The sequence below is a fragment of the Pan troglodytes genome, chromosome 8 (assembly GCF_028858775.2).
Source record: "Pan troglodytes isolate AG18354 chromosome 8, NHGRI_mPanTro3-v2.0_pri, whole genome shotgun sequence".
Taxonomy (NCBI): Eukaryota; Metazoa; Chordata; class Mammalia; order Primates; family Hominidae; genus Pan; species Pan troglodytes.
The window spans coordinates 49,130,376-49,146,636 of NC_072406.2; positions in this window are offsets into that span (position 1 = coordinate 49,130,376).

The window sequence follows — 16,261 nt, forward strand, 5'->3', positions numbered from 1 at the left end:
TGGGCGAAGGATATGAACAGACACTTCTCAAAAGAAGACACTTATGCAGCTAAAAGACACATGAAAAAATGCTCATCATCACTGGCCATCAGAGAAATGCAAATCAAAACCACAGTGAGACACCATCTCATACCAGTTAGAATGGCAATCATTCAAAAGTCAGGAAACAACAGGTGCTGGAGAGAATGTGGAGAAATAGGAACAATTTTACACTGTTGGTGGGACTGTAAACTAGTTCAACCATTGTGAAAATCAGCGTGGTGATTCCTCAGGGATCTTGAACTAGAAATACCATTTGACCCAGCCATCCCATTACTGGGTATATACCCAAAGGATTATAAATCATGCTGCTATAAAGACACATGCACACATATATGTTTATTGCGGCACTATTCACAATAGCAAAGACTTGGAACCAACCCAAATATCCAACAATGATAGACTGGATTAAGAAAATGTGGCACATATACACCATGGAATACTATGCAGCCATAAAAATGATGAGTTCATTTCCTTTGTGGGGACATGGATGAAGCTGAAAACCATCATTCTCAGCAAACTATCGCAAGGACAAAAAACCAAACACCGCATGTTTTCACTCATAGGTGGGAATTGAACAATGAGAACACATGGACACAGGAAGGGGAACATCACACACCAGGGCCTTTTGTGGGGTGGGGGGAGTGGGGAGGGATAGCATTAGGAGATATACCTAATGTTAAATGATGAGTTAATGGGTGCAGCACACCAACATGGCACATGTATACATATGTAACAAACCTGCACGTTGTGCACATGTACCCTAAAACTTAAAGTATAATTAAAAAAAAGAGACTGGGTTATAAAAGGCATTGTATCTCTCCATGCTTACTCTCCTGGCTCACTCACTCTGGGGAGAAGCCAACTAACCAAGTCATGAGGACACCATGTCAAGCAGTCATGTGGAGAGATTCACCCGGCAAAGAACTGAGGCCTCCCGCCAACAGCAGTGGGAGTGAGCCATCCTACAAGCAGATCCTCCAGCCCTAGTTGAGCCTTCAGATGACTGCAGTTCTGGCCAACATTTTGACAGAAACCTCATGAGAGAAGCCCAGCCAGACCACTTAGCAAAGCTGCTCCCAAATTCATAACTTACAGAAACTATGTAAGATAATAAATGTCTATGGTTATGTAAGTTTCTGGTTTCAGAATAATTTGTTTCCCTTTAATAGATAACTAATACCTAAGGAGAGATGTTTTATCAGAAAAGTTCTTACAACTCCAATATTCCATGGTAGTATTAAATATAGAAAAAGGGGAAAGATTGAAAAAAACCCAAAGAAATAAGACCTGCAACACATTGAAGCATGGGAAGATATTAATGAAAATAGAAAACTTGGGCTCAAATTTAAATGATGTAAAAAGATCTTAAGAAGTAGTACCATTGATGTTCTAGGTAAAAGACTGTTATTTTTAGGATATAACATTTTAAAATTTTAAGAATAATTTCCCTTGCAGGCTCTATTGGTGCTTAGGTTATCTAGGGAATTCATTCATCCATTCAGTTTCCCAAGCCAGAAAGCTGGGGCTTGGGCAGAATGTGTCCTTCCAACTTGCCCTCTTTTGCTAACTGGCCACCAAGTGGTGTTGATTTCAGAGCTCAATTATTTTTAAAATCTGCCTCCTTGTCTCCTTATGTCTGCCACTGCTTTATTTCCAACACTCATCACTTACAGCTTAGACTTCACACCACTTTAATGTGTTCTCTGTAGTGACGTCAGAGTAATCTTTCTAGAATGCAAATCTAATCTTGTCACTCTTCTTCAGGATAAAGTTCAAACTCATTAACTTGACATAAAGATTACCTGTGATTTGGTTTCAGACCCCCTCCTGAATTTTATTTCCTGATCCTCTCCCACATTCTCTCTTGTGCCATCAGACATAACAAGCTGGCAACCCTCTTCTTGCAATGTCCTTTCATACCTCTTTATCTCCTCACGGTGAAAACCCCAGCTCTGCTACTTTCTTGTGTGTGCCTTTGGGTTCATGCCTTACCTTCTCTAAGTCTCAGTACTGTCATCTATAAAGTAAGGATAAATATAGGATATGATTGATACAGTTGCTTTGACAAATATGAGATAATACATGTGAAATACGTGGATGGGTGTCTGAAATACGGAGAATGCTTCATCAGTGCTTATTCTCTCCATGTGCTCTTCCTTCTGCCTCCCCTCGCACATTCTTTGCATGGCTAACTCCTCCTCTCCTGCAAGAATCAATGAAGATGTTAACTTCTTGGGAAGCTTTCATTCCACCCCTAGGTTGATCTTAATGCTTTCTTTTTGTGTTTCTACATACCCAGTGCCATTGCACTGGTCCAACTTTTTGTTTCATTGTTGCTTTGTCAAGCTCAATCTCTCTCTCTTAATTTAGTTCTTATTGTATCTTCAGTCCCCAGCATTTACATAGCCCATTAGTATATTGAGAGAATGTTTTTTAAGTGAATGAATGCATTCAGAATAACCAAATAAAACTGAAGACTGTCTACACCTGTAGCTTAATTTAATTGTATTTTTATGTTCTCGAAGTAGATGAAATCAGTCAATGCCCAACAGAATTAAACAAAACGTGATTCACTAATTCTTATCTTCTTTTGTGACTTTACCTGGTATTTAAATGAAAATTAGGCTGAGGCAGGAAGATCACTTGAGGCCAGGAGTTCAACACCAGCCTCGGCAATATAGCAAGACTCCCTGTCTACAAAAAATTTAAAAATTGGCTGGGTGTAGTGGTGCACACCTGCAATCCCCGCCACTTGGGAGGCTGAAGCAGAAGGACTGCTTGAGCCCAGGAGTTCAAAGCTGCAGTGAGCTATGATTGCACTGCTGCACCCCAGGCTGGGTGGCAGAACAAGACCCTGTCAAAAACAATGAGCCTTGGCATTGTGTGTAGAATCACAGACAACTAATCTTTTTCTTCTCTTTTGAGACGGAGTTGCCCATCCATGTATTTTACATGTATTATCTCATAATTGTCAGAGCAAACCTATCGATCATGTCGCCCAGGATGGAGTGTAATGGTGCAATCTTGGCTCACTGCAACCTCTGACTCCCTAGTTCAAGCGATTCTCCTGCCTCAGTCTCCCAAGTAGCTGGGACTACAGGCACGTGCCACCACGCCCAGCTAATTTTTCTATTTTTAGTAGAGATGGGGTTTCACCATGTTGGCCAGGATGGTCCCAATCTCCTGACCTCATGATCCGTCTGCCTCGGCCCCTCAAAGTGCTGAGATTACAGGCATGAGCCACCACGCCTGGCCGACAACAACTCTTAACCAGAGTAGAAGGTGAAAAAATTTTAGAAATACATTTTTACAAAGTATTTTGAAGTTACAAACCCATTCACCAATTTATTTTGTTTCTATTTTCATTTTTATATAAAAAGTGTTATATGATAAAAAAATCTAATCCTAAAAGAGCTTTTAATGAAATAAAATATAAATAGAATAAAATAAAATATAAAGGTATGAGAGAGCATTTTCAATAGTTTAATTGGAAAAGTTTCCTTCTTAGTAATGCATAAAATAATGGTATATCTTGTAGTGACAGCAGCTTAGATTGAATAAAATTTGGTCAAATATCTGCAATATACAGTTCTTCTTGTGTTTATTTGTGTATGGAGTAGTGAACTCATGAGTGTCATATAACAACAGAGAATAATATTATTTTGCAGAATGAATTGGTGGTAATAGTGTTAATAATACCATTAACAGTATAAACTGACAAATTGTTATGAAATTATATGCCAGGGAATATCCATGTGCATTGGAAATTGTGGTAATTTTTATTGTGAATGAGGCAAAATAATTAGCAAAAACAAAACAAGAAAGAAGAAAAAAACTATGATAGAAACTAGCCCACAATTTCTTGTATTTAACATTTTATTATGAACATTTAACACATGCACGTTAGCAGAAAAAATAGAGCAGTTTATCCCCGAGTACTTAATCTAGATTTGATAATTACTAATATTAGTCTGATGTCCATATCTTTTGAAATGGTCAAAGAATGGGATGTATTTATAGACAGAGTGTACGATTAGCAGACTTCTTGAAGTTTCTTCTGGATCTAAGATTTTTAAACTTGTTACCTTGGTGAACATTGAATGTATATGTATATATGTATTCATTCACATATGTATGCATGCATACATATACAGAGTACTATGTATATGTATATGTATTCATTCACACAGGTATGCATGCATATATGGAGAGAGATATAGATGGAGATGCATGTTTATAAACACATACATACCTATGTGTGCATATACGTATGTTTGCATTTGTATTCTGTGGGGCCAATTTTATTGTGAGGAAGTGAAGACTAGACAGAGGATTCAGGGAGCTACCTTAGATGTAAGATTATGACTATTCTAAGTGCTTTTGTTCTTAAATTTCCTAAAATCACATCCAGGGAAAGATAATTCTATTTTTGACACTTTGAGGACCTTCCAGACTGTTTTCCTGAATGGCTATCCCAATTTACATTCCCCCCAGCAGTGAACAAGGGATCCCTTTTCTCCAAGTGCTGGCCAACCCCTGCTGTCTTTTGTCTTTTCGAGACTAGCTATTCTAATAGGTGTGATGTGATATCTTACCGTGGGTTTGATCAGCATTTCCCTGATGATTAGTGACATTAGCACCTTTTCATATACCTGTGGGCCACTTACAAGTCTTCTTATGAGACATCTCTATTCAGGGCCTTAGCCCACTTTTAAAAACTGGGTTTGGGGTTTTTGCTATTGAATTGTTTGAGTTTCTTATATATTTTGGATATTAGCTTCTTATCAGATATATGGTTTGCAAATATTTTGTCCTATTCAGTGTGACACAGAAATTTCACTACTGACTATATATTCAAAGAAATGGAAACTAGTATCTTGACAAGGTATCTGAACTCATGTTTATTACAGCACTATTTACAATAGCCAAGCTATCAATTCAACCTAAGAGCCCATTGGCAGATGATTGGATACAGAAAATGTGGCAGACATATACAATGGGATGTTACCAGCCTTAAAAAGAAGGAAATCCTGCCATTTGTGACAACATGAGTGAACCCGGAGGACATTACGCTAAGTGAAATAAGCCAGGCACAGAAAGACAAATACTATAATGTCTCACTTATATTATATGTGGAATCTAGAAATGTCAAAGTCATAAAAGCAGAGAGTAGAATGGTGGTTGCCATGCAGGGGAGATGTTGGTAAAAGGTCACAAAAAGTCAGTTACGTGGGATGAATAAGTTTGGAGATCTAGTATATAGCATGACAACTGTAGTTAACAATACTATATTGTATACTTAAAATTTGGCAGAAGAGTTGTTCTTAAATGTTCTCACCGTATGCACACAAAAATCATAACTATGTGAGGTAATAGATACGTTTATTAGCTTAATTGTAGTAATAATTTCACAGTGTACACATAAATCCAAACGTCACACTGTATTCCTTAAGTATATGCAATTTTTACTTCTCAATTATACCTCAGTAAAACTGGCACAAAAAAGCAACAAAGTTAATTCAGACAAAATCTCACAGTAAAAAAGAAAATTATTTAAATGAGTATATATAAAAATGGAAACTGCTTTCCAGATACAGTTTGAATATCTAAAATAAGTACAAGTTATGATTCTTTGCTTGAAAATTTAAAATTCTGAATAAACCCATCATACAGTTGAAGAATTTTACTCTGAATTGATTTACCAGGTTTCACCTACTGTTCCACTTCTAATTCTTTTCATATTTTCTTCTCATCTTCTGATTCCCATTGCAGGTTTTCTATAAATTTAATTCTGGTTATCTGGATTTTTATTCTTGCCATATATACGTATGTACCATGCAGGCAGAGCTGAAACCTTGCAATTGGAATATGTATATCCATCTATCTTCAGCTCTGCCTGTGTACCATGCTCTATTTGGTTAGGCATTCTTCCATCTCTAAGGAATTATTGATTTGGATGTAGCTGGGCTACTCCAATGTGAGTCAGTTTGAAAATGCTATTTTTATTCAGATTAAAGAATTTGGGATTCAACAAGTCAATAGCATATGGAGGATGTCAAGCTGTTTTCAGTCCCTAAGCAGTGTTTGCAGATACCCTGGGGTGTGGGATAAACTGTGTATGGATTATTCAGGTTTGACTGCATAGCATTCTATTTTAATTCCATTTTACGTTAATAGCAATGCAGAATGTGTAAGAGCAGCAAGTCAATTGAACTACAAGGGATGCATTGAATCATTGATTTTGAACACTGCAGTCATAGTGCTTTGCAAGAAATAAAATATTGATTAAAACAAACTAAAGTGATTTTTCTCTACTTTCTTTATTTAAAGGTATTTTATTTAGCATTTGGATTTTACTAGTTAGTAGTGGCATGCAATAAATATGAGGAATATTTGAGACTATTTAGAGATCATCCAATGACTATCAGTAAGAATCTAAGAGACTTACTATTATTTCAAAATTGACTTTTTCTAAAAGTTCGGCTTTCTATTGATGGGTTGTACAGAAATAATTTCCCTATTGATAGTTATTTGGCTCTGATCCTTGGCAGAGAGTGGAATTCTGTTAAGATTACATTAAAAACAATTTTTAAAAACTGTCACATAGAATCACTTACAAATGGCAATTTTTTTTGACAGTTTCATAATGTAATGAAAGCGGTTGGTCATTAACAGTGTTCACATAACAGAGATACACATCTCTAAAGTGCATAGCTTTAAAATTAAATGGAAATGTTGAGAATAAGCAGACACTACCAAAATAATTCCAAGTATTTTAGAGAAGTTGAACAAAGGTTAAGGCTCCCAAATCATTTCAGAAATGATAGTTTCCTCTTGGCCCAATTAGGGAACCTGAACGTGGTTATGTTGTTGTGGTTCTCAGGACTCTAATTGCACATAAAATCTCCTTCCAAATCATAACATATGTGCTATTTCTAAGTCTCTTTCCATTATAAACAAAAGGCGAATTATTAAAATGTGGTGAGATTTCATGCAGAATTGGCAGTCAGCTTAGAGGGCAATAATTTAACACTTGCACTGCGAAATTAAAATTTACCTCCACTCATTCTAAGACCGGCAGCAGGCAGTTGTATTTTTATTTTACTTTATTTTTATGAGAGCAGAGAGATTTAATTACTTCAGTTTAAACAGAATGGCCTACCATTGCCTGTTGACAGGGCTCTGGTGCAGGCAAATTATGGCAGATAATGTGACGGGTCCAAAGAGCTTCCTGAGGTACACCAAGGTGTCTGCTCTGAGCTGAGCTACAAAGAGGGCCTGGAGGGAGTGGCTCTGGGTCTCCTGACAAACACTCATCCTCTTGCTAAAAAGGAAGGCACTCTGAGAGCCAGATTTGCTGCTTAAATCTGCGGCCTCTGTAGACTCTTCTCCTCTCTATTGTAAATTATTGCTTTTGATGGAAGACAAGGTTTTGTGCCTTTTCTTTGTTTATACAGAGTAATAATAAGGCTAAAGTGTAATTTCCTCTAAAATGAGAAGTATGAACAGCTAAATTTACTTTTTTTGTTATAGGAGATAAATCATAGCTTATCTTTATTTAGGGTAGGAATGGTCAAACTCCTCCCCTGCCCCTAAACAAACAGTTATAGTGGTATATTTTAAATATTCCTTTTCCCCCGTGGCTGTCCCTGGAGCAGTCAATACTGTCATGGTCCCAGCTAAACAATGAGTCCAGATTTCACTGCTGGACACAATTCAGATTACTATGTCTCAGTAGAAAAATATGGAAAGAATTACAATGACCGCAAGCATTTGCTATAAAACCACACATTTAAAAAAAAAAAACCTTTTAAAGCGTAAAAGCTAAATATCTTTACACATTTACAACTTAAATGCCCAATGCTGTTAAGAAATAGTACAGATGAGGAACGCAGTTTCCTTCTATTTGAAGCAATTGATGTTTCATTGCTGTATAACTATTCGGTTGCTTAAAAGATACCTCCAAGTCCAGCTTCATGGGCTGTGACTTGTACAGTCACTCGGGGCCCCACACTTTGTCCTTGCACTTGGTTTGATGCTCTGCTGTCACTGTCTTGGAATTCTTTTAATTTTCAGACAAGGAGCCCTTCATTTTCATTTTGCACTGGGGCCTGTCCTGGGTATCCCTAATTGTACATAAGCTGGTGCTGTGGCTCACAGGCTTACATTTTGTCTTCTCTTTCCTCCAAGTGTGTTGTATGGTTCTTGTCTGGGTTATGGGGTTTAGCCTATTTTTACCTTTCTGCACTGCTTCTTATGTTCCATTTTCACCGTGTTTAGATTAGAGCAGACATGAACTTCCTGTGTCTCAGCGCCGGCCATGAATCAGGCTGGGAGCTGGGACCACAGGGCTGTCAGGGGAGCTGCCTGGATCCAGCTTTAAAATAACAAGTGCTTGACAGCTTCGTTTACATAACTGCAAAATTGTGGCTATATTCTACAATGCAGTTACATGTGACATAATAACTAGGGCCTTAATTTATTTAGACCTTTTCCTTGCAATATAATTTCCAATAAATACATCTCCCAGGGGCAGGAAGACATGGCATTTCACAGTGCTCATATTTTCCTCCCTGAATTTGGACCTGCTTTTTTTTTTCTTGATAGTTAACAAAATGAACACTACACCTCGTAATTTTACATTTACCCTACTTGCCACAGCCTATGTGCAGGGCTTTTGAGAATAAATGGAGTGTTCATGGAGTGCGGTTAGAACACGTTTCATTTCATTTTTAAAGTTTTCTTTCTTTTTTTTCTAATAATTTTTTCCTAAGTATCCAAAGTAGCATTAATAATTTGCTAGAGTTCAATAGAAATCAAAAATTTTCTTTAAGGCACTACAACAATGTACAGAAAATTAAGTTTAGTTTGTATGTGCACTTTTAAAGTTATTTTTTAAATTTAAGGTTTCGGTTGATACGTCCAAATGAAAAAAGAGGAAGGTGAAAGTAAATAGTGGAAAACATCCCCTTCCCTGCAGAGGAAAGAACAGTCATTGTCTTGTTATTATTTAATATTTATCTAAGGGAAGAGACATCTAGGGCCAAGCACAATGGATGAAATTGTGCCAAAGATGAATACAATCTCTGCCTCGAGGTGCTTTCTGCTTAGGCTTGGGTCAAGAGTGCGGCCAAGGGAAGGAAGTGAGCTGAAGAATCTAGAATTCCGCTGGGTGCTGAGTGCCAAGCCACCTGCGGGTTTGGAACAATGGCTTTGGCTGGGAAGTATTGGAGAAATTCTTCTGAAAGGTTGGAAAGCTGATGGTAAGACTTGAAGGACAACAGTTGTGATGTGTGTGCACTTATGATCAGTACACAAGGATGAAGTTGTTGTTAATGTTGTACAAGTGCTGATTAAATAGGTAAGATGTTCTTCAGACATTGAGAAAGAGATTCTGTGGATAACCATGAAGATCTTCAGCAGAAACCTCACCATGGCTGGCTTCGATGAACCAGGCTGCAGCTCTCGATCTGGTGGGTGGTGCAGGACATCAGTGAATATGATAAGAGTCAACATTTCTCTACAAAAGGGAACTCTGAGAAATCACCTTCCCAAATTATAACCTTGAGGATTTTATAGGAAATAGGCTATATCTGGCTGAATAAAATTTGCCTTTTCTTCTCTCTGCATTCACAACTGCTTAAAATATATAATGGGTAAACATTTTGATGGTGGAGAGAGAAATAAATCCATATACATATACATATAAATGTGCAGCTTCTTTTGTGTGTATTTTATTTTTATTGGCAATCTTAATAATCAGTCAGCACAAGATTTCTTATGATGCCAACCAATATAGAAAGGAAACTGTATAAAAGAGAAAATTTTTCTAACTTTTTTTATGGACAACTGTCCATGAGAGAAAATCAAAAAGTAATGTAGGAAGAGCAATCAGTTCAACACCAAGGGTTGGATACTTGGCAATGCTCAATACATTCTTAAAGAATCATTCATTTTAAGTGAGAGTCACTTCTTTTTTGCTTCTAGTTCTTAAAGTAGCTCCTCATCTTGTTGTGGGTATACTATTCAGCAAGCAGTAACAGACACCATCTTTTAAAGGTTCTAATTTTCCTCTCTGATTTTTTTTTCTTGCATAGTGTATAGTACCAGCATATACAGTTTCTGAGTGCATGAAAAATCGTCAAAAAAGATACAGGTAGAACAGAAAGCCCAGAAATAAACCCTGCTGTAATTGCAAATGTTTTTCAATGAGGGTGCCAAGACCTTTCAATGAGGCAAGGATAGTCATTTCAGCAAATGGTACTGAGAAAACTGGATATCAAAGTGCAAAGAATAAAGTTGCACTGTTACTGTACATTATATATAAAAATTAGCTCAAAATAGGTAACAAATCTAAACCTAAAACTGTAAAACTCTTAGAAGAAGACATAGAAGAAAATCTTTATGACATTGGATTTGGCAATCATTTCTTTGTTATGGCAACAAAAGTACATGTAACAACAACAACAAAATAGATATACTGATGTATTAGTCTTTTTTCACACTGCTGATAAAGACATACCCAAGACTTGGAAGAAAAAGAGGTTTAATTGGACTTACAGTTCCACATGGCTGGGGAGACCTCAGAGTCATGGCAGGAGGCAAAAGGGCACTTCTTACATGACGGTGGCAAGGGAAAAATGTGGAGGAAGCAAAAGCAGAAACCTTTGATAAACCCATCAGATCTCATGAGACTTATTCACTATCATGAGCATAGCATGGGAAAGACCGTCCCCCATGATTCAATTACCTCCCCTTGAGTCCCTCCCACAGCACATGGGAATTCTGGGAGATACAATTCAAGTTAAGATTTGGGTAGGGACACAGCAAAACCAACTGAACTTAACCAAAATTTAAAATTATGTGTATCAAAGATCACTATCAAGAGGATGAAAAGACAATCCACAGAATGGAAGTTAATATTTTCAAATCATATATATATAGTAAGATATTAATATCCAGCATATATAAAGAACTTCTACAACTCAACAGCAACAATAAAACAAATAACTCAATTGAAAAAATGGGCAAACTATCTGAATACATGTTTCTCCAAAGAAGATATAAAAATGGTCAGGTGCAGTGGCTTGCACCTGTAATCGCAGCTACTCAGGAAACTGAGGTGGAAGGATCACCTGAGGGAAGGATTTTGAGACCATCTTGGACAACATAGGGAAATCTCCCATCTCTAAAAAGAATAAAAAATTAAAAAACAAAAATAAAAAAGAAGATATAAAAATGGCCGATATGTACATGAAAATGTATTCAATATCACTGGCCACAAGTGAAATGCAAATCAAAATCACAATGATACACGTCTTGACATCTATAAGGATGGCTATGTTTAAAAAAATTGGAAATAAAAAGTGTTGGTGGGGATGCGGGGAAATTAAAACTCTTGTATATTGATGGTGGGAATGTAAAATATTTCAGCCACTGTAAAAAACAATATGGCACTTCTTCACAATGTTAAACATAGAAATACTAGAGGGTCCAGCAATTCCACTATTAGCCATATGTCCCAAATAGTGGAAAGCAGGGATTCAAACAGATACTTAAACACCAGTGTTTACAGCAGCATTATTCACAACAGCCAAAAGGTGGAAACAACCCAAATGTCTATCCACAGACGACAAAAATACATAAACATACAATAGAATGTTATTCAGCCTTAAAAAGGAATGAAATGCTGACATATGTTGCCACATGGATGAAACTTGGAGACATTATACTAAGTGACATAAGCCAGACACAAAAGGAAAAATATTGTGTGATTTCAGTTATATAATGTACCTAGAAGAGGCAAATTCATAGAAACAAAGCAGAGTGGTGGCTGCCAGCAGCTGAGGGAGAGGAGAAAATGAGGAGCTGTTGTTTAATGGGTACAAAATTTCAGTTTGAGATGATGAGAAAGTTCTGGAGATGGATGAATGCCACTGGATTGGATAATTTAAAAGGTATCAAGGAGACTTTCTAAAATGTAAGAAAGGATACACAGGACATTTTTTGGAGACATTTGTTTTTTCTTGCTTTGGCAGCTCATGCTTATCGATTCACTTTTTATTGTTGTGAGTTGGGGATTGGAGCTGCATATTGACTATGAGACTAGGCTACCTGCTGTAACCATATTGACTGTATTGACTCACTTAACAGTCAATAACCTACATTAAAAATAAAGTAGGTCCAGATAAATAATTAATTTGCACACTTAAACATAGACTGCAGATTTTGACTACAATTTTAGAACCAGTTAAATCTGTCTCCTAAAACTTTATATTCTGCTACTATTATCTCCCCATCACAATTGTCAAAACAATTAGATCCTCAACAACACTGTAAGTAGACATCAAGCTAGAGAAGACTTGCATGTATGAAACGAGTTGATTCTAGGTATGTGCATGTCATATCTCCCCAAGGTGACAGTGACTGTCCTGAGGGGGCACGTGGCAGCACTCTGGATCCCTCACAAAGCTCATCATAGTGACATATTCCTTACTTGTTCATTCCCCCACTCTTTACTGAATAATTTTTCTGTTTGAGGTGTTGGATGCAGGGTACAAAACCAAAAATGAAAAATTAATACCAAAGCCAAAACAACATCCCTTACTTTACTGGCAGAGACAAACAATTACAGTCCTATTGATCCTTGAGTAGGGACAAATATGAACTGGAGAGACTTGTTCAATCTAGAATATTTGAGTAATAGTTTTCTTGGGGGATATACTTCCCAGATGGCTCCCAAAAGATGAGTAAAAGGAGCCAGACAAGGGAGGGCAATGAAATGAAGCCATAGAAAAGTCATGGTTCTCCGGGCCCATGGGAAAAGCCAGCCTAAGAGCTGGAAGTACACAGCTTGCCTCCACATTTCTGCTTTCCACCATACCCATGTTTCATCAAACATCTCTTTTGAGTAGCCTGATGAAACACAGCTACTGAGCACACATTCCATATAAGAGCGTTGCAAAATTTACCTTCAAAAGTTGTCAATTAAAATCGACAACAGAGCCTGCCCCTCACCCTCCCTCCTCCTCATTTAATTCCTGCTCTACCTGTGCTTTCTGTGATTTGCAGAGCCACCTGGTTACATGTGAGCAAGCAGAGTAGGGAAAGAAGAAGGAAGCAAAGACCAACAATCATGGATGAATGGACAAGTCAGAAAATCCCTTGAGTTGTGTGTGATTTGTAATTATAATATTTTCTCCTGGGGCCTTAGTGACCCGGGCCATATTTTTAATTTACTAATTATTTTTTCACTACATGCTTCCCAAATAACCAAGTTGTCTCTTTCTACAGAGAGGGGAATCTGGATCTAACTGTAAATAAATTAATATTTACCTGGATCTGAGTGGACAGCTTCATTTAACAACACATGAATATGCTCCTCCCATAATTAAAGGCCTTCAATTATGAATGTTATGTTTCATGGCATAAATCTCATTGAAAAGTAACTTAAAGCTATTTAAAGTATGGATGGGCTCTGATGAAGAGTTTTTTTAGAGAGGCCGTGATATTTTTATAATGCAGGGTTCCAGGAATAGTTGTGAAATTTACATGTCATTATTTTGAAGAAGGTATACGGCCTGAAAATAAGTAGAAATTAGCTGATGAAGCTGATACACAATATGAATAAAATGAGGACACCAAAATAAACATGGTCCTTGAGCTCCTGGAATAAAATGTCATGTGCCTTTTATTTTTGACTGTTTATTCAATAAATGTTAGCTGAGTACTGTGCTATGTGCAAACATGAATGAGATACACCTTGGATTCATACAGTGTGGGGTGGGGAGAGACACCAATATTGATATAGACAGTATAGTATGGGATAACTGAAATGTACAAAGCGCTTACAAGAAGACAAAGCTACTTTGGTAAGTAACCCAAAGGAGACTCTTCCAAGGATATGACATGTAAGCTAAATGATTAGACATTTCTAAGGAAAGAAGGAAAATATACTGTAGGCAGGAGGAAGTGGATCTCAGTGTCACCATTAAGAAGCTAGAGCAGTTTTGCCTTAAGAACACTGATGTGGAGGACAGTGATGATGACTGTGGTAGTTAATGTTTACTGGTCATTGCCTTCCTATATGGGCATGCACAGCTCAAAGCATTTCACATGTATTACCTTTTAAAAATCCTCACAATACCTCTGTGAAATAGAGACTTGTGACAGTTTTTTATTGCTGTATATCCCAAAACTTGGTGGCTTAAAACAACCACCAATTATTTAGTGCCTGATTCTCTGTGGGTTGGCAATTCAAGCTTGAGTTCATTGTGGGGAGGAGGCTTCATCCGGACTCCCTCATGAGTCCGTGGTCAGCTGCTGTCCAGCTGGGGTGCTGGCTGGTCTAGAGTGGCCTCAGCTATATTAGCTTTTTTGGTTCCCTGTGGTGTCTCCTTGGTAACATCCCATCTTAAGCTTTCTAAAAGCAGGAGTGGAAGCACACGAGATCCTTGAGGTCTGGGTTCAGAACTGGCCACAACTTCTGTTGCATTTCTGTTGCCTACAGCAAGTCACAAGTCACAGGACAGCCCAGATTCAGGAAAGGGAAAGCAGACTGCACCTTGTGATGGAGGAGTTGTGAAGTCACATTACAACAAGACATAGATCCTGGAAGACTTTGTGTTCATTTTCACAAATCATCTTCCATCATACTATTATTACTTCCACTTTATAGATGAAGACATGGGAGCATAGGCTGAAAGACTGTAAAGTATGTGAGCCAGGACTTAACTGTTTGAGCTGCCTGACATCAGAACCTGGGGTCTGCTCTACTGCCTCTCCCTAACAATATTAACAATGCTTTTTCGTTGTTCTCTAAATTGTGCTACATTCAGGTGAACTCTTCTAACCTGAGATTTTCCCTTCTCATGAATGAAATAATGCCTACCCTGACATTTTAGGTTGGTATGAAGCTAGTTCCAAAGTTTGTGTTTGTGACAGCAGACTAATTGTCCTATCTATCAACTAGAGTAACAAACCACCACCTAGCATTATAGAGTCATGAAGTTTAAGAGTCCAGTCATGGAGAGATTGTAATGTCCTAGATCTAAATAGGGAGAAGTGTTTGTTAGTATACTTAAGATTTATACATTTCAGTGATTGTCAATTTTACCTAAGAAGAAAACAAAATAACTGTAAACAAATAATAAACTCTGAGGCTATGCAGAATACACTGGGGAAGTGTACTGATGTCTGTTACTTTGGAATAAATTTTTAAAATGATATGGGCTAATGAATGGATAGAGGGATGGATAATGGGTAGATATGTGATAAACCAAATACCATATAATTGGAGAATCCAGATGGCTAAGATTCCCTCTAAAGTTTTTTTATGGTAAAATCTTGGAGAACAAAAGTTTAAGCTCTGGAGTCTTGAAACTAACTTTAAAAGTAGGCTAGTGGTTTGAAACTCCCTAGTTGTGTGATCTGGAGAAATTTCAAGAATGTTCTCAAACCTCAGTTCTTCCACTTGAAAACTGGAAGAGATGTTGACATCTAATCTATAAACTGTGGGATAAACAAACACGAGAGTTAATTAAACATGAATACCTAAAGAGCTCTTCACATTGTCTGTCAGACCCATTGCTAAGCACTTTATACATAAATGCTCTACAGTGAGTGTTCAGTAAATAGTAACTACCATGAAATGATGGAGAACATGCCTGGAGTCCTTATCAGTTGTAAAAGTTTTCTACCAGAATATCTATAATAAATCTTCCCTGATTCATTCTTCCTAAAAAATAATAATTATATTGAACGAATACTCATGCATATTCTTACTGAACTCTTAGTTCTTTGATCATTGATTTTAGAATGAGAAGATATCTTACATGGCCAATACATTATCTGTTGTAAAGAAAGTGTTCACAAGATACAGAGTAACTTCTAGTGTTAATAAATTTAAAAGCAATTTTTTAGGAGTTATTGTATAGCGAGATGAAAAGATGTTTATCAGAATCTCATTTTAAACCATTTAATAAAAAGGAATACAAAGTATCTAAATCCAGATATTATTTGGTTTCTTTCTGAGGTCATGAAAATTTGCCTTCGGTGATAGCTGAATGTGTCTGTGCATATGTGCACATACAGTAAAAGGCATTGAACTGCACATTTCACATGATAGAATCGTATGACATGTGACTTCTATCTCAACAAAGATGTGACAAAAAAGTGTTCAGCTAAGCGTGCAATGTAGTGAACACTATCTTTCTTTCTT